The sequence below is a fragment of the Tachypleus tridentatus genome, chromosome 12 (genome assembly GCF_004210375.1).
Source record: "Tachypleus tridentatus isolate NWPU-2018 chromosome 12, ASM421037v1, whole genome shotgun sequence".
NCBI lineage: Eukaryota > Metazoa > Arthropoda > Merostomata > Xiphosura > Limulidae > Tachypleus > Tachypleus tridentatus.
This window is the reverse complement of record NC_134836.1, coordinates 103,526,679-103,552,023: the sequence shown is the minus strand read 5'-3', so window position 1 is coordinate 103,552,023 and position 25,345 is coordinate 103,526,679. Positions and strand designations below refer to the sequence as shown.

Below are 25,345 nucleotides of genomic sequence, written 5' to 3'. Positions count from 1 at the left end.
ATGTTTGGCGCGACTGGGATGCGAACTCGCGACCCTCAGATTACGAGTCGCATGCCTTAACACGCTTGGCCATGCCGGGCCAAATCTACTGAAGGACTAATGTGAGTTTCATCCGCGACACGCACGAACTAAACCAACAGCCAAAAAGGATTTGTTTTAAATTTTACGTAAAACTATGTGAAGACGTATCTGCGCTAGCCATCTCTAATTTAGCAATGAAAGACCAATGGAATATAGCTAGCTAGTCATCACCATATTACGCCACCTTTTGGGCTACTCTTACCAACGAATAGTGGGATTGGCCGTAACTTCGTAAGACTCCCATGGCTGAAAGGATGAGCATGTTAGATGGGAGATGAACTCGAATCCGCGACCCTTAGATTGCGAGTCGATCATTCTAACCACCTGACCATGCCGGCCCACGACTTCCCTTTTTACGAGTAATTTCCTTGTAATGTTACGTCAGCTGTAGGACTTGCTGGCTTTTACTAAACTCTCTTATGAGAGACGAAAAAATAACGACAGTTAAAAACTTAAGAACTGTTTGTGCTCGTATATTACGAACGCAAATCACCCAAAAGAGCTATGAATTAGCTCACTCGATAATCAGCATTTAAAGACGGAGATAAAAAAGTTTGAAATAACAATTAAAACGGTCTGATCATCCAATGATAAACTTAAAATAGAGTTAAAATATGCTAAACTGAACAAATAATTGTATCTTTAGTTCCGGTAACACACTCTTAATTCTTAAGAAAAACATGCGAGTAGTTCGTAGAGCATTAACAGTAATTTTTATACAACAGAACAGTAGCACAAGCATGTTTGGGGATCAAACTCGCACTTGTGATACTGAGCGTAACTTATTTGGTACTAAATTGTATGTAGTTTGTGAATTGGTATCACGGTATTGATTATGTATATACAAATATATACTAATCAGTTGGAGAAGCAAAGTAAATCCTTGTATATTTATGAACATGGATATTACTTTATTTTTCATTTACACTGATTAATTTTTAGTGTGAGTTAAGTTTGTATTTCAGGGAAGCGTTGTGTTATGTTGTGTTAGCTCAACGTTACACACTTGAACTGTCCACCATGATAAATCGGGATGTAGATTTTTAGCGTTTAAGTACTTAAACTTACCATGGTTACCTATAGGTTTAATGTTTCATTGTCTAAACAGTAAATGTGTTGATCGCCGAGAAAAGAAACCAAAGTTCTGTTGTATGAGTGTTTTGGGGGATGACTTAGGGATTATAGATCAGGTACGACGATGACCTCCTCCTGATTACCTAATCATTCGTCATTTCACTAAACGTTGTTTGGTCAAGTAACCTGAGAGAATTAGGTACACCCTAGACCTCAATCTTCATCCATGGCAGGCCCGACATGGCCAGATGGCTTGTGCGCGCGACTTGTAATATGAGGGTTGCGGGTTCGAATCTCCGTCACATCAAATATGCTCGCCCTTTCACCGTGGGAGCGTTATAATGTTACTGTTAATCAAATTATTCATTGGTAAAAAAAAAAAAGTATCTCAAGATTTGGCGGTGAGTAGTAATGACTAGCTGCCTTCTCTCTGGTCTGCACTGCTAAATTAAGGGACGGCTACGACAGCCCTCATATAACTTTGCAAAATTTAAAAACAACAACGGGGAAATTCTTTGTTACTAATTGCTAAATGCACAATCTTATCTTGAAGAGAGGTATAAAATGTCTACTAAATGTTTCTTTTTAAAATATTATTATTTCAGTATACATAATTTCAACTTTTATTATTGTTGATTCAGTGCTCATTCGTAGCAGAAAGCTACAATGTGGGATATATACTCTCTGTCCACAGTGGAGAATCGAACTATGGACTTTGGCATTGTAAGTCTAAACCTTATTGCTGACCCATTTGAAGGCCTTTTGCTTTTGTGACCGAATAATACGTTTGTTTTGGATGCAAATAAAACAAAGAAACAAAAAATCTAACAATATAATCTTCTAGTTAGAAAAGTGTAGAGAAAAACTAACGCATTTCATTATGTTTTTTTTTGTTAAATATATACTAATAATCTACGTTATCCAAGTTGTATTTCTGACAGATGATTTTAAGTCTTAGTGTTCAGGTTTTCTAAGTATTACTTATGGTGTGTTTCGAAATGTTCTTTTGTTTAGTGAATCGGAAGTTTGTCTCATTGTCTTGTCTTCTCATTCTCTTACGTCAGCTCTCGAGATGATTTAGTCAACCACAGCAAAATATTGCTTCTTCTACTTATCAGTTTATTTTAACGGTATATAAACTTAAACTAATGAGAGTTAGAATACAAAGTTTTTAAGCGGAGGGGGTGTCGGAAGCTTTCCTGTGTATAATAATTCGTGAATAAAAGACGTCACTGCGTTCTCATGGCAACAGCTTTCAGTAACGGTTCTAAGTTGTCTAGTGGGATTGACTACGATATACGTGATTGGAATGGACAACAGTTAGGTTTCTTTGTTTTGTTTTGTGTTTTAAAGCTTTGTAGTTTTGACCAATTTTCTCCTTCCTCTGAGTATGTATTTCAGCAGCGCGCGTATGGGTTTATAATGGTAAACTTCGGGCTAGTTCTCACCATATAACGTGAGAACTTATATTAGTTCTCACAATACATTGTGTGGCTATCCAATCGACAATAAAATGAAACAGTTAAGTCACTTATACCGTATGTATTTTCGAATTTAAAAAAGTGGTTTTGGCGATAAGGAAAAGAGACTTAGGATAATCCATACCTAATCTATGGTTACAGTGTAACTGTAGGCACTCCTTATAGATATGCTTAAGTATCTAACTTAGGTTTGTCATTGATACAACTTAGTTCTACAGTCAATCAGTGATTCAGCTCAGTTGAGTTTATTTTCATAGTATTGCATAGTGGAATTATAAGCTTCGTGTCACAACACTAATCTGTGTCTGTTTACATACCCGTGTGTATGTTTACCAGAGGGATGTACGTGTAAAGAGGGACAAAATGCTTTTGCCTGGTGTTAGATGTGAATGAGAAGGGATGTAAGACTAAGTGGAAGGACGAATCTAGAGGGCCACTTCCGTTTCCGCTTCCACAGAAGTGTTGTAGATGAAATTCTTTAGTTATTATATTTATAAAGTCAGCAACGTTAAACTTACAAACAGTAAATAATCCATTCCTTCTACCAGTTCTTTGTTTTCATTTACTTTTTCTTTCTTCATTGTCAAGATTCTGTAAAACTTCGCTCAGTTTGCTGGTATGTTACCCACGTTTTTGTTATTTTACTGTCTGTGTGATTCAGTTACAATAGGCAGTATTAAATGTAACATGCAAAACTAATTAATAGAAGCGTTTGGTGTCAGTGTGATTTATTGTTATAAATATAATACCAACATCCAAAGGCGTATTTTATGTTTAAGTAACGTATTTTAGTAATTGTGTTTTTTTTTTTTAAGTTATTTTATTGCACTTAAATGTTTAAGAGCTCAGAAAGGATGGTATAAAAACTGTGCTAAAGGTTCAATAGCATTTGCTGTTGAAAGGAAAGAAGATGATAACTAATTCTTGAAGACAGATGCAATTGAATATGAAATAATAATATGACTAACTTAAGTTAGAATTAATAAATGTAACAGCCTTTATTCTGTACTAACTTATAGTTCTTCACTAATGATAGGGCAAGAAGTACCACTCTCACCACATAGTATACCCCAACTTCGTATTTTGTAACTGAATAAGTTATTTTTGCGAAATCAAACTTGACCAATAGAGACGCAGAAAGGTGTAGTAGAGGCAGTCAAACGTCCCTTAATATTTAAAACACTACATAACATTCCATAATAATTAAAATCTACTGTTAAACGTCCTATAACAAGTAAAACCTACTGAAAAACGTCACGTAATAGTTAAAACACACTATAATATCGCATAACAATTAAAAACTACTATATTACAACTTGTCACAGTTAAAAGCACATGACAACATCCCATAATTATTTCGTTGCTAAGCGACGATGTATATTGTTGATCATTACTAAAAAAAAACAAAAAACAGAGCGTGAGAGCGTTCTCGGCAGAGTGACAAAGGGAATAAGGTATATTGATAAGACAATTAGTGGTAAAAATCGGTATTCGAATATTGTCTCACCCAGGTTTTGGGAAGAAAAGGACAATATTTCACCCCAATACTTTTCACATAGCCTACCTTGTTATTTATTTTTTATTACTTTTTTTTTTAATACATCTGAAAATTTGTTCGCAGTTGTAGGCCTTGTTTGTTTCTGAGTGAGAATCTAATTAGGTAGGTAATCTGGTAATTATAACGTGTTTTTCAAGGTGAGAAATTACACATCGTTGCAAAATATTCGGCACTTCGTTGCATAAAATTGGCACTTGATTAGAAGTAAAACAATTGTCAAACACATTTTTCAATCGAATACAAATACAATACACCAAAATTTTTCAGAAAATGATTGGAAAATACAAAATACATTTATACGAAAAAAGTGTCTGAACACACACACACACACACACACACAAATGATGGTTCAATTCATGTGAAGAAAAACTTAGAGCAATTGCCTAAACTTTTGAATAATTATAAAAATTAGAGAAATTTTGGTAGCCAACTTCATATGATCAGGACATTCAAATCTTGTTTTTCACAAAGTATGCATTTTGTATTTTATCAAAGTAATGCCAAGTTTTTGCAACAAAGTACCAAACTTTTGTAAAACTCTACTTATGAATTGGAATGCAACATTGTGGAGGTTAGACGTAGTGAATCGGGTAAAATTCAGATTAACAATTTCTAAAATATGGAAAATAGCTTAATTTTAAATCAATTTAATTTTAAAATTTAATCTATTTTTACTTTCATGATAAATTTCATGCACTTTGCTTTAGGTTAGGTGATCCCATACTGTATTTACTTTAAGCTTACTACACTTGTAAGGTGTTATGGCTCTCACCCTCCTGGCCCATTTTCATTCTTATCACTAAAATCATAATGGGTAGACAGTGTTCCAACTATTCTATCTGGATAAATGTATTTTGGCTTTTGTGACTCCTGTTTCACAAAATCAAGCACAATGTGATCCACAGTATTTTTCGTACGTGTTAAGTAACCCAAATATATTAAAAACTAAAAATGTAACAAACTAGAACTGCTTGGTATTTCAGTATTATTCATAAGTATTGCACAGATATTCAAATTAGTGTACAGGAAGAAATTATTTTTTAAAAATAATTGTATGGTTTTGGGCTATTTGGTCTTTTCAAACTAAAGTTAACTAGTGTAAGAAGGTGATGTAAGGACTGTAGTAGTGTTATGTATGTGTGAGAGAGCTGAGAACTGTGGAAACATGGAATGTTACTCCTTTCACTTATTTGTTTTTCATGCACAAATCTTTCATTCCCAGCTGTTATGTTTTCATTTTATTTAGTGTGCGTGTGTGTTTATTGAGTTTCTGTTATTATTTTTGGTTTTTTAACTATTTTCTTTGGGTGTCAAAATTACTTAACTTTTTTACTTTTTTTTTTACGTATAAGAAAATTTGTGCTATAAAGGTTTACTGGTGGAAGAAGACCTATGATGTGACACACTATGCTTAATTGAAAAAAAAAGTTATTTTGTGAAATAGAATGAATGGAAAATTTAAGTTATGATGAATTGCAACAGTTAAGTGTAGAGGGTAGAGGGCTCTGTGCTTGTTGATAGAAGTAATGCAGTAGAGGTATCTGTAGATGACTAATTTGAACTATTTATCTGTTGAGGGAGATGCTTATCTTCCCTTTTAAGGTGTCTCATTCAAAGAGACCTTGTCCTAAACCAGTTGTCACAATGTAACTTATAAGGTAAGATACAGCATGTTTTATAGATATAGAAAAAAAAAGTGTTTAGTAAATAATTAAAGAAAATTTGAAGTGACACTATTTTAAATTAATAAAATAAATAAGCATAGGTGTTGAATCAAACATGTTAAAAATACAAACTACATTTAAAATATGATGGGACAAATGAAAGAAAAATATAATATTTTAATTGTACTCATCAATAAGAATTTGATAACTAAGCTTGAAATAATTATCATACAAACTGAAATAATTTTATAAACATATATATAATATAAATGATAGAAAATTATAAAGTAATACACATCTGTATGCTGTAATATGGCACTTAAAAGGCTTAGTTTCACAAGAGATTTAATAAAGTGTAATTAAGGGAAAAAAAGGTAAACAGTTAAAAGTTAAATTTATTTATAAATTTGAACATTTTAAAATTGTAAAACCAAAAGAATAAAAATAATATTTTAAAAAGCAAACTTCTGTAAAATGTAAAAGTGAAAATGACCATTATTAAAACAGCAATTTCAACAGAAACTATAAACAGATTATATGTTCATTTAATCATTTGTAACCAATTTTAATTGTTCAATATTTTCTAATTAGAAAATAAGTCTGTAATTTAGTGCAGAAAAGAAAATTATTTGTACAATATTGGGGATGGAGAGAAATACATTAACAGCTAATTTCCCCAAAAGGGGGGAGGGGGGCAAAAGGCCAGCTGGAGTGGCACCTATTTTAATCACTTCTACAATAATACAGTAGTGTGTTTTCTGTGACTTAGTTAGTAAACACTAAAATGAACACTTTGGGGCCCTGAAGAAGTTTTAGAGCATTATTTAAGATAACTTGAATTGAAAGGAGGACTTGAGCTTAAATGTTGGACCAGAAGTCATGTGCAAATGACAAAAAGTGTTTTATAAAGTTTTTATAATAGTCTTACATTTTTGTGCTTTAATTTTCAAGTATGTTAATCCTGGGCCAACATTTTTACTGTTATTTTACTTAAATTCTGGAGAAAATCAGCACCAGCCAAAGCAAAGGGTATTTTTCTAACAGTTTTACAGTTCTGTTGTGGCATGTTTTTCAGTGCTAAGTCTGGGTGGTATTTATAAAGATTTTTGCCAGTGTATTATAAAAGTTAAGAACACCCGTACACAATATGTTTAAATGTTAACATATTGTATACAAGTTTTCTTAACATTTTGTTTTTCACACATAACAAAGTGACCAAGCTCTGGCAACTTGTTTCTCACAAATGCATGATTCACAGGAACAATAATTTGTCTTTATAGGTTGAAAGAGAAGAATTAAAGCTAAGGAAGTGACATTGAAAATTCAACTGTAACATAGTTATACAATACAAAACACTACTTGCAAATATTTTTACAGTAACATCTTTATGCAACATTGCATTTACTTCATAATTTAAATAATACATTAAGATAATACTTAGAGATATTTGTTTAAATATTCCAAATATTACAGATATTTATTTCTAATATGAAAGGGTTTTTGCAACTACAGCAATTTGAATTTTGGAAATAAGAAGTATGTGGTCAAAATTCTGACCCAACAGTTTAGTTTGCATCAATTTGGCCATAAATCTTTTTCCCTTATAACAGTAGAAAATGTATGTTGAAATTGACCTGAATGATGTAGATATTAATTCTTTGGTGGTAAATAGAAAGATTTAGAAATTAAAAGTGGATAAAGCATCAAGGCCAAAATTGTTTTGCACAATAAAAAGTGGCCAGATGTCTGAGAAATTGGGGAATCCATAATGGTACTTTCTATTTCTAAAGGTGATATGAGTTTTCCTAAAAATTATTTGCCAGTTAGTCTTAATTCTGTAATATGAAAATTTTGAAGCCACTGATAAAGGAAGCTTTATGAAATCATGAAGTGTATAATGATATTTTAAATGAAAGACAACATGGATTCATCAGAGTTGAATCTTACTTCAGGTATATTGCTTATTTATTTGGATGGGTAAAAGATGTGGATTTGGTGTGGTTAATTTTACCAAAAAATTTTTGATATGGTACAAAACAAAAGATTAGCTGAAAAAAAAATCAAGTTGTTAAAGGTTGTAGGAAGACTAATTGATTGGATTGTAGGGTGGTTTGGATGGAGAAACTAGAAGGTTCTTAGTAATCAAGTCTAGTCACACTGGACCTGTTTCACTAGAGTACCTCAGAGGTCAATGATTGGGCTTGACCTTATTTATTTAGATTAATGATATTGATAGCGTAAATTGATATTACACTAATAAAAGCGTAATTAGTAAATATTTCTGATGAAGTAAACTTTAGGGTATTACTAGCTGTATTGTGAGTGTATATCAGAGTAACCTGGATCAGTTGACAAGTTGGCTAATATTTAGCATGCGACCTTTAGTTATAATAAGTACAAGATAATGCATTCTTTAGATATAGATTATTTGAATAACACTAATGTCTGATTAGTCCTGAACAGCCAATTTCAACAGTAGTTTAATTAAAGATAAATAAGGTTCTAATTGTTGTTTTTCCTTTTTCTGCTATTAGATTAATGAAATATGGCATTCTGTATCAAACATTTCTTAAATATGCAAGTTTATAAAATAGTAATATTGTAATTGAATTTATGATTTTTGAATATCAAATGCTCAAATACTAGTGCTATATTTGTTTAAAAATACTGTAAAAAACACTTAACTATAGTAATAAATATTAACAAGTTAACATGGTTAATTGAAGAACTGTATCTTTAGGTTTAAAGTTATTTTCTGCAAGTGGGAAAATGTATAAAACATTTATGTGCCACTTCAAAACATAAAGCTGTAAATGAAGGGTGTTCGTCACCTGAGATAACCATATAAAGATGAGTGAATAGCTCTTAAACCTTCCTCATTCCATTACCAGTGGAGTTTTAAATGATGCATCTGGTTATGAACTGTTGTTTTATAGTGCAATTTCCATTGCAGGAGGTTTTCACACAGTGCATTTAGGTTGTCGTTTTTTCCTGGAATATAAGAAAACTGAAAATTAAGCATTGATTAGAGGATTAAGCCAGTCATTATTTATTAACATAATTTCCTAAAATAAAAAGCAGACATATACAGCTCATTGGTGACTTTAGTTGTTTATTATTCTCAATAATTCTAATAGCTAAATAGTCTTTCATTTGATTGTTTTCAAGATATTATATGTTGTTGTAACACAACCTCTGAAACTTGTAGCTCTGTAATATATAGAGTAACTTTAGTGTTATTAGTTTTTGTAACTATGGTCGTTATCCTGGTTTATCCAAAGAACCAGAAAATTAAATCTGATTTTAAAGATGAGTAAAAATTTCTGTAATTCCCCCAAAAAAAAAATACAATTTTTTAACATGATGGATATTGTTATATCTGGTACTAGTGCATTTAAGTAATTTTATGTTTTTACTTCTACACTTTTATTTATTGAGTTATTAAAAATGAAATACTTGTGATTAGTATATAAAGATTTGGTTAAAAGGTCATTCTTATTGTTTTCATATGATTTTTTGTTAGTTTCTGTAGCTATTCATGTAATAAAATCAGGATACATGTTTTTAGGCTTAATTTTTAAATATATTAATTGCTTCAATGACTTTTATATGGAATGTCATTGAAATTGGAAATCCTTGAGCTCTGTGAACTATTTTTTTTTTCATTTTTTGTTCTTATTTAAAATTTTCAAGTAAATGTTGCTAGGAGATTTTTTATATTCAATGACGTGATATTTTATATGTAATATGTTTGATTTCCGTGAGTTAAAAAATAAATTTTCTGTTTGATTTCCACGAATGGAAAGGGTTGCTATCTCAGCAACGTTAGCAACAGTTATGGAGTTGCATGAGTGTGAACTGTTATTTTCAATCTCCTTTTAGGCCCCAGTTTTTAGGTTTGTTCTCGAATCTTTGACTTAAACCTTTTCAATTTAGTTTTATTATCATGAATTTATTTATGGTAACATTTACTTTTTATGGTAATATTAGTAAGGAAAAATTTGAAAATATGATTAATTATTCAGGCCCTTATTAAAACAATACATATTTGCGTAAAATTTGTTGCTTTTTGAAAGTGAAAATAGCCTCTATTTGGCTATTTCACATTAGTTCTGTTGAACATGCACGTACGTTTACGTTAAATCCGTGTAGTTCTATGTAAACCGTGTAATTGTTTTCAAACATTTCACACAACTACAAACAAGTGCTATTTGTGCATACTGTTTCAAATTTTGAGCCAAGATACTTTGAGGGAAGGCAGCTAGTCAACAAGAACTGCCGGTTCTTGGACAACTATTCTGACTCAGTTGTGGGATTTGGCAGCTAGTCAACAAGAACTGCCGGTTCTTGGACAACTATTCTGACTCATTTGTGGGATTTGACCATCAGGATGCGAAGCATGAGCTCGCAGATTCTCTGTTGCTTTAACAGTTACTTGTAAAGCCAATTCATTCTGTATGACCTCACATGATCCCTGTTTCAGTATTTCCGTTAACTGTATTTTAACCTGTTATCTCAGAACGGCTGCTATGGGTATTAACACGTTGTTCTCTGCTTATCAATAAAAGTTTCGACTTTTTTTAGGTCATCTCCAGGGTAACTAAAAGAAGATGGCCTAGGAAGGTCGAAACGTTGTTCTCTGCTTATCAATAAAAGTTAATACCCCATACAAGACCTTTTTTAAAATACATTTTTTATTTCAAGTGGGTTTCTCGTCATCAAGAGTGTGTTTTAACCTGTCTTCTTGAGACGTCTGAATTTGTAAACGTTACACAACACTGGTTTCACCACTAATCTATTGCCAGCATTGAAAACTGTGGAAACGCATCCTCCAAGATTATCACCCTATTGAGTTAGAGAGCCCGAACTGTTCTTGACTATTGTTCTCTTGCAACTTAAACGCGCTCCACATTTTGGGGCCAAGATGGGCTTTTAGAGCGACCGTCAAATTTCACTATTCGGTCAGACACTAGTAGTCCAAGAGTTGAAAACAGATGCTATTCACTTGTTGCCTTCCCTCTAGTCTGTTTAAAATTGGGGCAGCTATTGTAAATTTGCACATACAATCATTTTGTAGCTTTGTGAGAAAAATTCGTTACACGCGAGGACAGGGATGAGACTTTTCCATGTTAGCTGACGCGGTACTTCAACATGAACTTGTTATTTTTCATTGCTTTCATCCACTTACATTTGGATATTAACTTATATTTTTGTTTTCAAAAATACTTAATTAAGCTTACTACTAAGCCATTGAATGGTTCAAAGATTTATGATATATACAGTAGATCGGCAATAATTAAATAAGGAATATAACGAGACGGGAGCTGGTTTGAACAGTGTTTTATTGCCCGGTTATACAAATATACAAGGTTTCTATAGATGTGGACTAAGCTTTAGGTTTCCTTTTGTCGTTAGATTCTAGCCCGAATATTTATGTGTGAAAAGTTTTGTTGATTAATCATCTCTGAGCGCGGGCCAGTTGTTAACCTGTCTATCTCCGAGTTTGTGTCCCGTCACCGACAAAAATAAATAAATAAAAATGAAATAAGAACAACTTGCGACCCACACTTTGGAATCGCTGGTGTATTATGAAATTGATACAATATCGCTATTCGGTCTAACGAGAGTAGCTGAAGAGCTGTCGGTACTGTTGACGAGATTGTCTTGTCCAGTGTTTATCGTTTATAGATTTTGTTTCAAGCTATAAATGGATCCTTAAAGTATTCAACCGATTCTATTCCGTAATTGTACAATCCTTCCACGAATGACCTGGAGGAAACCTCGAAGTCTACCAGCTTGAGATTTTTGTTGTCTGCCACTTCAGAATTAACGTTATAGTCCATGAGTAGCTTGGCGCGAAATCTAACAAAGTTTATTACTGCAGTCCTCGAACTTAGGACACCAAATCTACGGCAAAAATAAAAAAAAATAAATAATGCCCTAAGCGCGCTCGTTAATCAAGACAACAACCAAAGCAACAGATTTAGTCGTCCGATCAGAAGAGATTCGTCCACTTATAAATGTATTTAATTATTCAAGGTATACTAAGGTAAGAAACGAAAAACTTGCCTTATGTTTTTGAACTAATGAAATTATAAATTTTAGGCGCTCTTTCCATACGATATTCAAATTTTCATAAAATGTCAAACGAGACAACATTTGTAAAAACTCTTATCGCTTCAATATTAGCAAAATATAGAAGTACACTTCTAAGAATATTGTTTTCAAACAGTCGTATTCTTTATTCTCCAAGTAACGTAAGACTGAACTTTGATCTTGTACGAAGAAATATCTAAAAGATGTGAAACTATTGTAAATTTAAAACAGTTATGAACTTGGCTGTCTTCTCTGTTACCAAAACACACAATAAATCAAAACGAAACTACACGTGATTTGACAGAATGCGTGTTAATTCTGGTTTTGAATCACATTTGAATTAAAACAAATATTTCATGCATTAAAATAATAAAGTTTATAGTAGTTAAAGAACATGGAATTATCAATATATTCAGCGGTCCACGCGCAATATTAAAATATCAGAACTTTTATGAAAAAACAGTATTTGCTTTTCCTCGAGCGGTGTATACGTTAAGTGGTTTTGATTTTTTTTTTAATTTCGTGCAAAGCTACACGAGGGCTATCTGCGCTAGCCGTCCCTAATTTAACAATATAAGACTAGGAAATGACAACAGAAAAATCAATTAAATTAAAGAATTGGCGGTTGTCATAGTAATAATTAAGACAATGGAGACGCTTGACTGGTACGCTGAGGCTTCTTTGAATCATGACTGGACCTCAAAACCCAGCAGTGTACAACGGGTATTTTATGTTAATAATAAATATTCTCGACTGTGTTCGCACCACATTAGACTCGTGTTCCAAACCAATGCTTAAAGCCAGAAAAGGATGCACGCAGGTAGGAGTTTCCATCGGATGAAAAACAGACCTGTGTCACATCTTCAGCTAAGAAACAAGAGCCATCTTTCCTCTCTTCAAACACCATCCCAAACAACCGGATTACGAACGCGTTTCGATAATCTCACAGCTTGTGGTGAAGTAATGAACGATAATTACAGTTTGATAAAAAAATCCTTTATTGAAAACACAAGTTATTAACGTCTACTTCATACAAAACGTATTTTAACATTCAAGAACTAAAAGTTATGTTACGTTAAAAACACTTTATCCCACTAATGAGATGATAATTCAAAACCAGGAACATGATTCTTCAAAACGGTTACTTTGGTTTACAATGGTTTTGTTTGTTTTGTTGTCATTTTACAATTTTGTTTGTAAAACTCCAACTTGTTTCCCTATTTACACGAATAGAATATCTCATCTCACGAAATACACACTGTCAAACAGTGGTACACAGAAACCAACTGAGAATTTTGCTAAAATTCTTGCTTATTTTGTTAACAAATTTCACGTGATTAGTTACTTGCTGCATATTACATATTATAGATATAAAAATGTACACAAAGCGTCGAATAGTTCGATTGTTTGTTTTTGTTTTTTGAATTTCGTGCAAAGCTACACGAGGGCTATCTGCGCTAGCCGTCCCTAATTTAGCAGTTTAAGACTAGAGGGAAGGCAGCTAGTCATCACCACCCACCGTCAACTCTTGGGCTGCTCTTTTACCAACGAATAGTGGGATTGATCGTTACATTATAATGCCGCCATGGCTGAAAGAGCGAGTATTTTTGGTGTGACGGGGAATCGAACCTGCGACCCTCAGTTTACGATGTTAAGTGGTAAAAGAGATGTATTATACGCTAGGCTTGCAGGATCACTTGAAACTACGCCCGCTATGGATTACCGTGATTACATGCAATAATATGTGACACTGCAATTTCTATTGTAATAAGTGTTTGCGAGGACTACGCCTTGACGTGATTACCACAGATCCTTTATTGTATGTGGACATCACTATGCAGTATTATGTTTAAATTAAGCATACAAACGGCACAAGCATATATTGTAGCTTCATCAGGGAAAGGGGGCTTAACAGTTAAATGGTTAAAAGATTCTAATTTTTGGTTATCTTTTCATGAAAACAGGTGTTGGATTGATTGTTTTCTGACCATTTTTCTCACGAAAAGTCATTAATTTGTGTTTTTGACAACTTAAAACGTTTATCATTTCATCAACGGTACGAAGAGACTTTTCCATATTCATCACAATTTTTTTTGTGTGGGGGGATGGGTCCGAAGGTTCTCATTCGTAATCATCGTATTTACTGTGAAGAAGAGAGTATTCCTGCGGGTCAGTTTTTTATGAAGAATCAATCTTTTGTAATGTTGTGCATTTAGGAACTTCATTGAATTCAGTTATACTCACGTACTATATGCATAATAAACTATCGTGTAAACAATTTATAATGTTCACATTCGGTCAGGTACATAAAAATGAGATACATGCCATAAACTTATTCTTGACGGCACTGCATAGTCATATGTCGGAAATTCGTCACTAACCAAATACACAAAGTGCAGCAATCAATACGCTTCTTTATTGGCAAATATAGTTGCTTTAAAATGTTTATTAACGCATGTTTTGTTGTACAGCATTGCTTCAATCCGGATATTAATATTGTTAAAGCAGTTCGAAAATTTATTCCGGGTTGTAACTCAGTATTATACTGGTCGTTACAATTTTGAATATGCTTGTTTAATAATTTCAAACTTTAAACGGTTGAGAAAACGAGTTGCAAATAACAGTTTATGTACATCGTATATACAAATATACAAACAGCAAATTCGTTGTGCGCAGAAATGAGAAGATTTTACCAGTTATATTCACGCGAATATATAACGTAAGGACCTCAAAATGTTACGATCAACCTCACTATTTATTGGTAATAAAATAGCTCAAGATTTGGCGGTGGGAGGGTGATGGCTAGTTCCTTTCCTTTAGTCTTACACTACTAAATTAGTGACGGCTAGCGCAGATCGCTCTCGTGTAGCTTTGCGCGAAATTCAAAATATACTCTTTTCATTCGTCTTCCCGCATTAGTGGTTGGCGCATGCTTTTCCGTCGTATTTCTGCCTTCTGTGCGCTGGTAATATTGTCATATCGTGTTCTTATGATAGTCCCAACCATCCTTTTGTTGTCCTTCCACTAATCATATTTGCTTTTGTACTTGAATAAAAATTTCTCTTCGTGTGTTGACCATAGGGCAATTTTTTTAAAACTCTAATAATTTTAAATATCTTAAAATATTGAAGGTGTAGTATATTATACTTTTCAAAGTGCTTGTTTTTATTCTGTGTAGCACTTTATTTATGCAAGTCATTTTTTGAGGCCAGGGGTCGTATTTACTCTAGTAAATTCTTGGAAAGAAAAGGTACCAAGAGTATGCGTGACAAAAAGAAAAGAGGAAAACTAATTGCTTTCAGTGAATTTCTTCTCGGAATTTCTTGAAATGTTCCATAAAATCACGTGAAATACAAATGAAATAGTGATGTTTTTGTGATCACGAAAAGAGCCAGTGTATTTCTGTCAAAAGCTATGTGGGATCAATAGGATGTAATGTGTTATTGCTATAGTTTGAGAAGTGTTAGCTACTTAATAAATTCGGTACATAATAATGACAGCTTTGTTTTTCTATATGGAATGAATATTAATAGACATGTGCTACCTAACTTGTAGTGTTTTATTGGTTATGTTACTTGTAGGTTCGTAGGAGATATACGACTTCCGCGTGCAGAAGTCTGTATCTGCACTTGCAAAATGACCAAGCGTTGCGTTTTATTGCCAGTATGCTGTACGTTGTTACGTATTATAAATTATCTCGAACGAGCCTCTAATTTATTATGTTGCATGTTAGGATTTCAAATAGCCTAAACTTGAGTTCACTTGTAGTTTAGTTTTATGAGCTAAACAAATGCCGATATGGATAAAATTTATATTTGGCAACAAGATCAATACACAGTTTTCTTTCGTGGCACAATTTAAAATAATAGTTATTACAAATAAGTTATTTATATACAGAAGTTTTACAAACAATATTGAATCTTCTAACCGATCCGGAATTTTCTTTATCTTATCACGACGTGTGAATTAATCCCGAGTTGATATAGGCACAATTCTTTTAACGATGTATTAGTTAGTTGTTCCTTGATCACTCGTGAATTTTCACAGCTAAAGTTATATAATGTCTTCGTAAAAATACTAACGTCCGATGTTAATACGTTGAAATTAAAAGGTTTGTAATGTTTGAAATCTGTAAACTTGCTTGGTCAAATTCTGTAGTTTCTGATTAAAAAGCGTTAATCAGTTATATACTTGTTGAGGTTTAGAGGTTACCAATGGTAGGAAACCAACAATATATACCATCATTCCGAGTGTTGAAATGCTGCTTTTATAAGTATTAGGTGAAATTCCAAAGCTTTTTTGATCCAGCAACAATACTGTCAGTAACCAGTACTTATACAGACGGTATATTGTTAATTCTTACACTGGAGTATCTTCCACAGGTTTAGTGAATAAGCGAGATTTTCGCCATACACAGTTAACAGTATAAGTTAGACATTTCTAAATGTGTTTAACTGAACCAAACAGCGGCATTAAATGTATAATAGTGAATCTGTTAGAACAAATACACGAATTAATGGCACGTTTGCATAAAAGGTTTTTCATCAGTAATAATATATACGTATGAAACAGTATTGTTACCAATGTGCCATATGAACGAAACAATGGTATGTTGCGTGGTATATTACAATACCAGTGCGATATATGTATGAAACAATTTGTCGTTACATGTAAGGCTAGAACATCAGTTACTTATGTTATAATATACTGGATAGAACTATCGTATCATAAGCTGATAATATCGAGAGTTAACAGCTAAACTTGATAAGATGATCAATAAACTAGTCTGCACTAGCGAGTCATACTTGTGTTAAATGTGAAACTAATTAATTGTAATGACTTGTGCGTCTCCAAATGTATTTGGAAACTTGTATCTACAATAAAGCAGACTTTTATTTCCGTCTGGTGTCGTATGTTATAGTGAAAAAAAGGCTAAACCAATTCTGATAAAGTTTGATAGAGAAAATCGGGTGGATCTCTCAAAGATCAATCTAATGAACAGTTTAACTTTTGAAGCTATTTCATTTTACCACCTTTAGCCACGATTTGGACTCCGTATGTGAAGCCGACGACAAACAGAAAAGGTCGCTTTACGTCAGTAAGAGGTGTATTTGCAATTAGTAAAAGGTGGCTGTTTCACGCCCCACTTGTATTACATTTGAAGACCGGCATTTCCGAATACTGTTGTCAATTGTCATGAAAACTAAAGTGGTTTAATTATGCTGCTTATGCACACAGCTATTTTTCCGAAACTTAATCAGTAACACAATTTTTAAGTTTATTCAACGTTTATGATGATACTAGTTTATCAGTCACCCAAATCTACTTGACAGATGTGATTATTGCTATCGTATTTATATGATATAACAGTTTTTACGAATTTTAATTTTGTAAGCATTTTGTATTTGTGAAAGAAGATTTAAAACTTGAAATCCATAAAATGTTCACGAAGTTTAAAAATACTTAAACTGACTTACACTAAAATAACTTTTGAACATTTATATACAATTTTTACGGTGAGAAGATATTTGACCTATAACGTTGGTAGTATCACTCATTTAAATACATACCTTAACGTGTCAGCAGTTAACTTTGAAAATGATTGAGGAACTTAATTTTCATTTAAAGGAATTTCAAAAATATCCGATGAACTTGAAATGATTAAAAACTGCATAGATCATTGCAAAAAGTATGACATCCAGTATGTAACACATTTTACATTATTGCCTGTAATTCCGACTACACTGAAGAAATGCATCTTCAGTAGGCTTAACAGTACACTTATCTTTTCATAACCGGCATGATTCGAGATGTTTAATGAATAACTCGCCAAGCCACTAAACTGATCAATAGATCCGATATGTTCAGATTGATTTCATTTTTTAGATTCTACAGCAGTTCAATATCTATTTCATTGGGGATACGTTTTCGATAAAATTTCAGCATATGAAGAATGTTTCAAGTCCACTGTATATGTATAATAGAGTGATTACTGTGATTCAGAGCTAACGGTTTCAACTATCGATGTTCAGCATAGGTTCATCTCCAATTATTTATTGTGAGACAGGCTTGTTTCTTGCGAAGTTGAATGCATCGTGTATTTTTGTGACTACTATAAACGTTATTTTTTGTTTGTACCTTCGTTACTGCTATCAAGATCATTCATGGTAAGTTCTCGTCATTACTATCGAGATCACTTATGGCGTGTTCCCATCTTTGTTATGAGAATAGTTCATTATGTGTTAGCGTCATTTGTAAAGGCATTCATGATATGTTCACATCATTGTTATCAAGATCATTCTTCATGTGTTGCCAGGATCATTCATGGTGTTACCATCATTGTTATGAAGATCGTCTTTGAATATAATCTTTATTGTTGTAAAAATGACTCGTGAACTATTCCATTCATTGTTATAAATACGTGTTGTATTCCTATTTATATTATATTATTCTAAATTCTACATTATTACATGCGTGTAATGGTACGGAATTTTTAGATTAAATGAGTTAAAGAAACGCTGGAAATAACTTGCAACTTGCGTTTCGGGGGATTTCTTTGTGATAAGATGAACTATGTTTAAATCAATAATGGTGTTCCCACTCAGCACCGCTTTCCAGTATTCTAAGAAATAGCAATACAAAATTTTGTGATTGCCCATTGCTTCAATTTTAATGCATTTCTCAGCGTTTCTGTTGTCAAAGATGTCATGCGTTTCGTGTATGGGATAAAAATACTATAATCAGTATTTTCGTCACATTCAAACAATCATCGCTCAAATAATTTCCCCCAAAAGAAAAAAAAAAAAAAAGCTGTTGTACAATAATAATAATAATACACGATTATAGTAAGGTAAATACTTAGAGCGAAACTAAAATCATTAATAGGAGAACCATCGTGAGAACCAGTAACTTTGCCAGTGTCGGAACTGTATTTATATTCTATTTATATTGAGTAACTAACTTCATTATGCGGTGTACTATCATGCTCGTAAGTTAATGGCTAACCGGAAGCACCGTCATTTTGTGTCTCTATGTTACTAGTACTCTGATACTTCAGAAAGTGATGTCATAAGTTTTGTTCATCAGGAGATTGTTTGTTTGAAGGTACCACAGACGTAGTGTTGAGGTTTGTTTCCTTTACTTGCTTCGTTAGGCCGGTTGAAATTGTAAAGATATTTTCTCTGACTGTTTTGAAAATACACTCGGTCAGATTAATTTCGTGTGAGACATGATTGATGGAGGGATAGAGTTCATGGACGTTATAGGGAAGATATACTTAGTTCTATCAGCGTAGATAAGCAAATCTTCCATATCTACTAGAACATTTCTTTTAATATTCGAAAAAAAAGGTGACGTAGTATTTAAAATAGCCAGTAGGGAGGGCTGCTTGTTTTTTTGTTTTATTTGTTTTTGAATTTCGCACAGGGCTACTCGAGGGCTATCTGTGCTAGGCATCCCTAATTTAGCAGTGTAAGACTAGAGGGAAGGCAGCTAGTCATCACCACCCACCGCCAACTCTTGGGCTACTCTTTTACCAACGAATAGTGGGATTGACCGTCACATTATAACGCCCCCACGGCTGAAAGGGCGAGCATGTTTGGCGCGACGGGGATGCGAACCCGCGACCCACAGGTTACGAGTCACGCGTCTTAACACGCTTGGCCATGCCGGATCCAAGGAGGGCTGCTTTGTTTAGGCTGCTTTGTTTAATTTGCAAGCGTTCCGAACTTGCTAATTCACATTTTCTTGCGCAGAAGTATATGTTTAAAGTTAGAGATGGTTATATTTGACCCTTAGTTATGTTATATTTGACCTTTAGTTATATCTGACCTAAACTAAAGTAAACTTTTCTGTCCTTGTGCAGAAGTATTTGTTCAAAGTTGTTATACCTGACTCTGAGCAGTATGCCATTTAAGTTGAAACTCGCGATTCCATTATTTGGTACTTTAAGTAATTAACCCAATATAACTTTAGCCAGCTTTTGTATGGGTAAAGTGTCTGCATAAATTTGTTTAAACTATTCTGATTATGTGATCTCATAAATGTACAATGAATTATATGTGGAATTACGGCAAGCATATTACAATCATGCTTTACCATTTTGTAAATGCCATTAACACCATAACAGTCGTGTACGATTGTTCTTTGATATTTTATTATGGAGAACTTAACGATGTTTTATAACAAAATTATACCTACTTACGTTTCCATTGTAACAAAGCGTAACCTGAGCACAAATGCTTAGCATATTATATCCCATCGTTGCTATAGTGAAATAATGTTCAGCAGCTTTGTTGAATATTATAATGCTGACAGAAGTAATTATTTGACGTGTTTGTATCTTGTTCGTTTTTTGTTTTATTTTCAATATTACCTCAACGCGTTTTGTTCCCTGAGGTTCATTTACAACTAAGAAAACGTCAGGTAGCTTCCCTCGTCCCCTTCCGGGAGCGAGGATATTGCAATCGTGCTAGTGTGTCTGCGTGTTTTCGCGCGATTATCTCTAAAACTAATACACCTATGTTTATGAACGCTTTACACAAAATGAGAAGTTAGCATGGAATAGCTCTCCTCAAAAGTTAATCCGCATCCAAATTCTGGATCACTTTGAAATATGTTTATAATGGAGAGAGAGAGAGGGAATTTTCATGATGGTTGGTTAATAACACCTTATAGAGTTACTAAATTTGTACCAAATTTCATGGACACATTTTGGTTGAAACCTTTCATCACACCACAAAAAATGGTACGGATAGTTGATCATTTTGGAACTGAGAAGGATCTTCCGAGTTTAAGAAGGGGAAAGTTGGCGTTATCTATTAAAAACGAACACATTCTCGAAAAGGAGAAGCAGGGAAAGGGTATCCAGTCTCTCTGATTATTCTTGATGTCAATAAGCTCTTGGGTTGTTACCCTCGTGGTTGCAATCCTAAATTAAATTATTCTGTGTGCAGATACTTAAATATTTCTAAGTAGGAAAAGTGCATATTCGGGAATTTGATGTTATTTTTCGTGACAACTGGGCGGTAGAAATCAAATATATCGGAGAAGCCTCTTTGGTTATGTTTACTTTATTTTCACTTGTTGGTGAAACTAAGCAATCATGTTAATGTCTTTGGTACGGTACACGTGCTCATCGATAATGGTTTGTGCGAACAATTACCCGCACATTCTCTACTTGAAATTAATCAAAGAGACAGTGAGGGTTTTGCTTTATTTTAACGGTTCAGCTCCTTTGTGGTTCATGCTGATACGCTGTATTTAAGTGTTGTTTTATAAATTTCCCTTATTTAATCTTTCCCGCAATTCACATAACTTATATAAAAAAACTTCTATTCATCTTTTTTGTACTTTTTTTTTATATCCCAAGTATTGTAATATAGTTGCACACATTAATTTCAAAGAAGTAAACTATACAATACGCCCAGTGTTTTATGTAAAGTTACCCCATTTATCAAAAAAGTTTAAGAAGCTATATTAATTTTCCAAAGGCAGTTTTGGTTAATTGTTCTTGCTTTTTCCACCCTATATAGTTAGTTGTACAAGCGCATTTATAACTTAAAACTTTGGATTTCTTTGTGTTCCTGTGATATATTGCATCATATATTTTCAGTAATTTGTATCAAGTTACAAACATGCCATTTTTACGCATGTATGTATAAAAGAGTGCCTAGTAGTTGTATATTGTTAAAAAAATCTGCTCTAATAATAGTGAAAATCATGAGATCGTCGAAAAATAACAGAACTCTTATAAGTAGAAAATTTGAAACTTCCTTTGAAGAAACGTGAACACTTGGTTATTTTTTATTCACCAACTGTGGGCGTTTTTGATTCTTTTGTTGGTACTAAACGATTACTCTAAACTTTATTCATCAAATGTGAACGTATGATGTCAGTTTTGTTGTGTTTTTACTGTAAAGGTTTAGATCCTTATCTTTAGAACTAAACGTTACTAGGAACTTTATTTACCAACTGTGATCATATGTTTTTTGTTGTTTTTTTACTAGGGGTTTTTTATACTCTTTCTTGGGACGACACTGAACTGCTACTAGATACCCTGATAAAAATGCATTTTAAATTTTACATTAAAAATTGTAAGTTAAACATGTGAATTTATTTTCTTAATGTTATATAGTTGTTACAGAACAGCCACGTAAAATGTTATATTCATGTTAAAATTCCAATATAACAGATTTTGTAATAGTTTAAGTATAAATGTGTTTGTGTATATATGATATTCAGGGCTCACTTTTACGGTTACTTTTGAAACGATTCGGGAAAACAAAATGACCAAATAAATTACATACGAATCTTATTTCTGAAGTGGAGAAAACCCTTCTGTAGGTGATCTACTAGAAAACTGAATCGTCATAGGTTTCTCAATATCGTACAGATTGTCATATATGGATTATATTTAAATAAGGATAATTAATTTAGTTTAATTGTAGCTTTCTCTATACAGTGAAAATACAATTTTTGACTTGTAGAATATTTTCTGTTATGTCTAAAGGTTTGGAGCTTCCAGTTTTGGATGTTCTTAATGGTGTTATCTTCCCTTAATACGACGATAGGCCTGGCATGGTCAGGTGGTTAGGGCGTTTGGCTCACAATCTGAGGGTCGCAAGTTCGAAAATACAACCAAACATGCTCGTCCTATCAGCCATTGGTGCATTAAACTAACGGTCAATCCCACTATTCGTTGGTAAGAGTAGTCCAAGAGTTGGCGGCGGATGGTGATGACTAGTTGCCTTTCCTATAGTCTTTCACTGCTAAATTAAAGATGGCTAGCAAAGATAGTCCTTGTGTAGCTTTGCGCGAAATTCAAAATAAGCAATACAAGGATAAGGTTGATACTTTTGAAGAACAATGGATTTCCACTCGCGTCTTCACGAAATGATATTGTACAGAGCAAGTGCAGTTGTTTCGAAAGGCTTTAGAACGATTCAGTTAAAATGACGATGAGAGAGAGAGAGACCGTACACAGTTTTGTAATATTTTAACAGAGGATAAATTACATACAGCACTACTATGCTGACTTTTAATAATGCAAGTTCAATTAACTCTATCCATGCTCTTTGAAAGCACCTTGTTTGAAAATACAACTACAACTGTAACTTGATTTACTGTCGTAATTACCGTCTATAACTTATGACACACGATACTTAACTGCTGTTTAACCCTGTAATAAGTCATTATAAAATTAAAAAGAATTTGAATTCCTCAATGCAAGAAAACACGTAAGAAACATAATTAATTGTTGTAAATAAACAAAATAAATCAAACATTTTACCTGAATGTTCTATCTACTAAAACAGACGCGACAGTTTCATAAGAAGGTCATTGGAAATTTTGACAGGTTTTAAAACTTGAAGTTAGATGTGTTAGTTCTCGAACTAAATTGGTTGTGCATAAAAATAATCTTTCTTCAAGTGTTGAACGTTATATGTACACCCTTGTGAAAATTAATTGAAACAAGACGAAAAATTACGATTTTTTCAATTTTTTGCGTTTTATTACTGAGAATCCAAAAATTATTCACAAATTAATACATGATATGACCGCCTTTATTTTTCAGAAGATTATTAATCCGCTTTGGCATCGAGTCCACAAGTTGACTGCAATCTTTACTAATTTTTGGATCGCGGTACCACACCTCAATTATGACCTCAATTAGCTTATCTTTCGTAGTACAGTCTTTTCCCCGAAGTTTTTCTTTACAAATCGCCCAAAGATTTTCAATAGGAGTTAAGTGCGGAGAGTTTCCAGGCCAGTCCAGGACCTTTTTTTCGCGTTGTAGTCATACAATTCTTCACAAGTTTCGATGTGTGGCACGGAGCCAGATCTTGCTGAAAAATGCCAGATCCATCTGGAAATCTTTTTCAATTCTGGAACGACTCTTCTCTGCAAAAACTTCGATGTACTATGGTCCTCGCATCATACCTTATACGATATGTACGCCTCAGACGCCATTGTAGCTAAAAAAGCCCCAAAACATCTTCTTCATGTGATGTTTTACGAACTGATTGATGTGAGATTCTCGAAGTTTCTCACCTGGAGATCTGCGAACATACAGACTTCTTTAACCGTGTACGAAGAAATGAGTCTCGTCACTGAATAACACCTTCCTCCATTGTTCTTGTGTCCAGTTCTTGTATTTCAGACCCCATTGATACCGTTTTTTCTCATTGAATTGGTAAGTTGTTTTTTGACTGGTCTCCTTGCCCTTCTAACGCAATTTCAAATGACGTAATACTCCTCAATTTCGTCATATATAAAAAAAAAAAATAGATCGACCGTACTGCAAAACACAGCTAATGACGCCGTCTGTGTGAAAAAATGACTATTAAAGGAAATCGGTGGGTCCAGCGAGCCTACACCGGCCGCCATGCTTAAAATATTGTAAAATGACCATTTGTTTCAATTAATTTGCACAAGGGTGTACTTTAAATAAATTATTTCAAATAATAACCTATAAATCCTTTGACTGTGCTTTATTTCTATGTGACAGATTTTTACCTTTTTTTTTTTGCTACATTTTAATTTTGAGCAGATTTAAAGAAGGCCTTATGTCACTAGTGTTTTGTTACCTCTGCCACCGAAGGTGACGGAAGTCATACTTTCACTTGCATGTGTTTGTGAGCAAGATTTCCAGAAAACGGCTAAATAAATTTGGTTGAAAATTGATGTACATTTGAACTAGAACCTAACTTGTGTTTACGTTTGGAGGGTCAATAAAAATTTCAAAACAACCTCATCTATTAACATGGGGACCGATTTTTGCTTTATAACGCAAAAATGAACGAAGTTTTATAAATTGGTTGACACGTGTAGAATAGCCCGTGTTTGTTGATAACGGCGGACATACCGACACATTATCGTATTTTTTTGAGAAACTAATATAATCAACGATACGTGGCAGAGTTATGCGTTTTACTGCGTGCTCTTAGGTTAATATTGAACGCTGTGATTACTGATGTTGAAAACGAAAACAGCTCTTCAAATTACTAAAGTTTTCTAGGACACTAATTATAAAATATATATTTTCAACAATTTACGAAAACACGGGAATTGTTTTGCCCCTGGGTTTCGAAGCTGGCGAGTTGGAATGGAAAATCGTGCGATACCATAATATTTCTTTACATTTTAACGTACAGCTACGTTATAAAAGTGACAGTCAGTCCCTTAATGTATGGTAGGTAGGATGTTGCTGACTGGCTGCCTTCCCTGTGGTTAGTCGCTCAAAATTATGGACGGCAGCAGATAGATTTAGTAAGCAGCTTTGCTAAAAATACAAATCAATTTACGAAAACACTTAAACCGATCTAATTTAAAGCTATATGAAGTTTTTTCTCTCAAAATTTTATGTAGTTTAAAATCGAAATTCGTATACC

General features: G+C 33.4%; 1 protein-coding gene across 5 annotated transcripts in view; it reads left to right on the top strand.

The window, feature by feature from the left end:
• LOC143234198 (putative polypeptide N-acetylgalactosaminyltransferase 9) overlaps positions 1-25,345 on the top strand; it is a 195,751-nt gene that overhangs the window by 75,995 nt on the left and 94,411 nt on the right. Inside the window, exon 1 of one of the 5 annotated variants that reach the window (XM_076471366.1) lies at positions 3,095-3,252. The exons of the other annotated variants lie outside the window; for them this stretch is intronic. The gene's annotated coding sequence lies outside the window, so the exon portion shown is untranslated. Of the gene's footprint in view, positions 1-3,094; positions 3,253-25,345 lie in introns of those variants that run through there. 5 annotated transcript variants of the gene reach the window in all.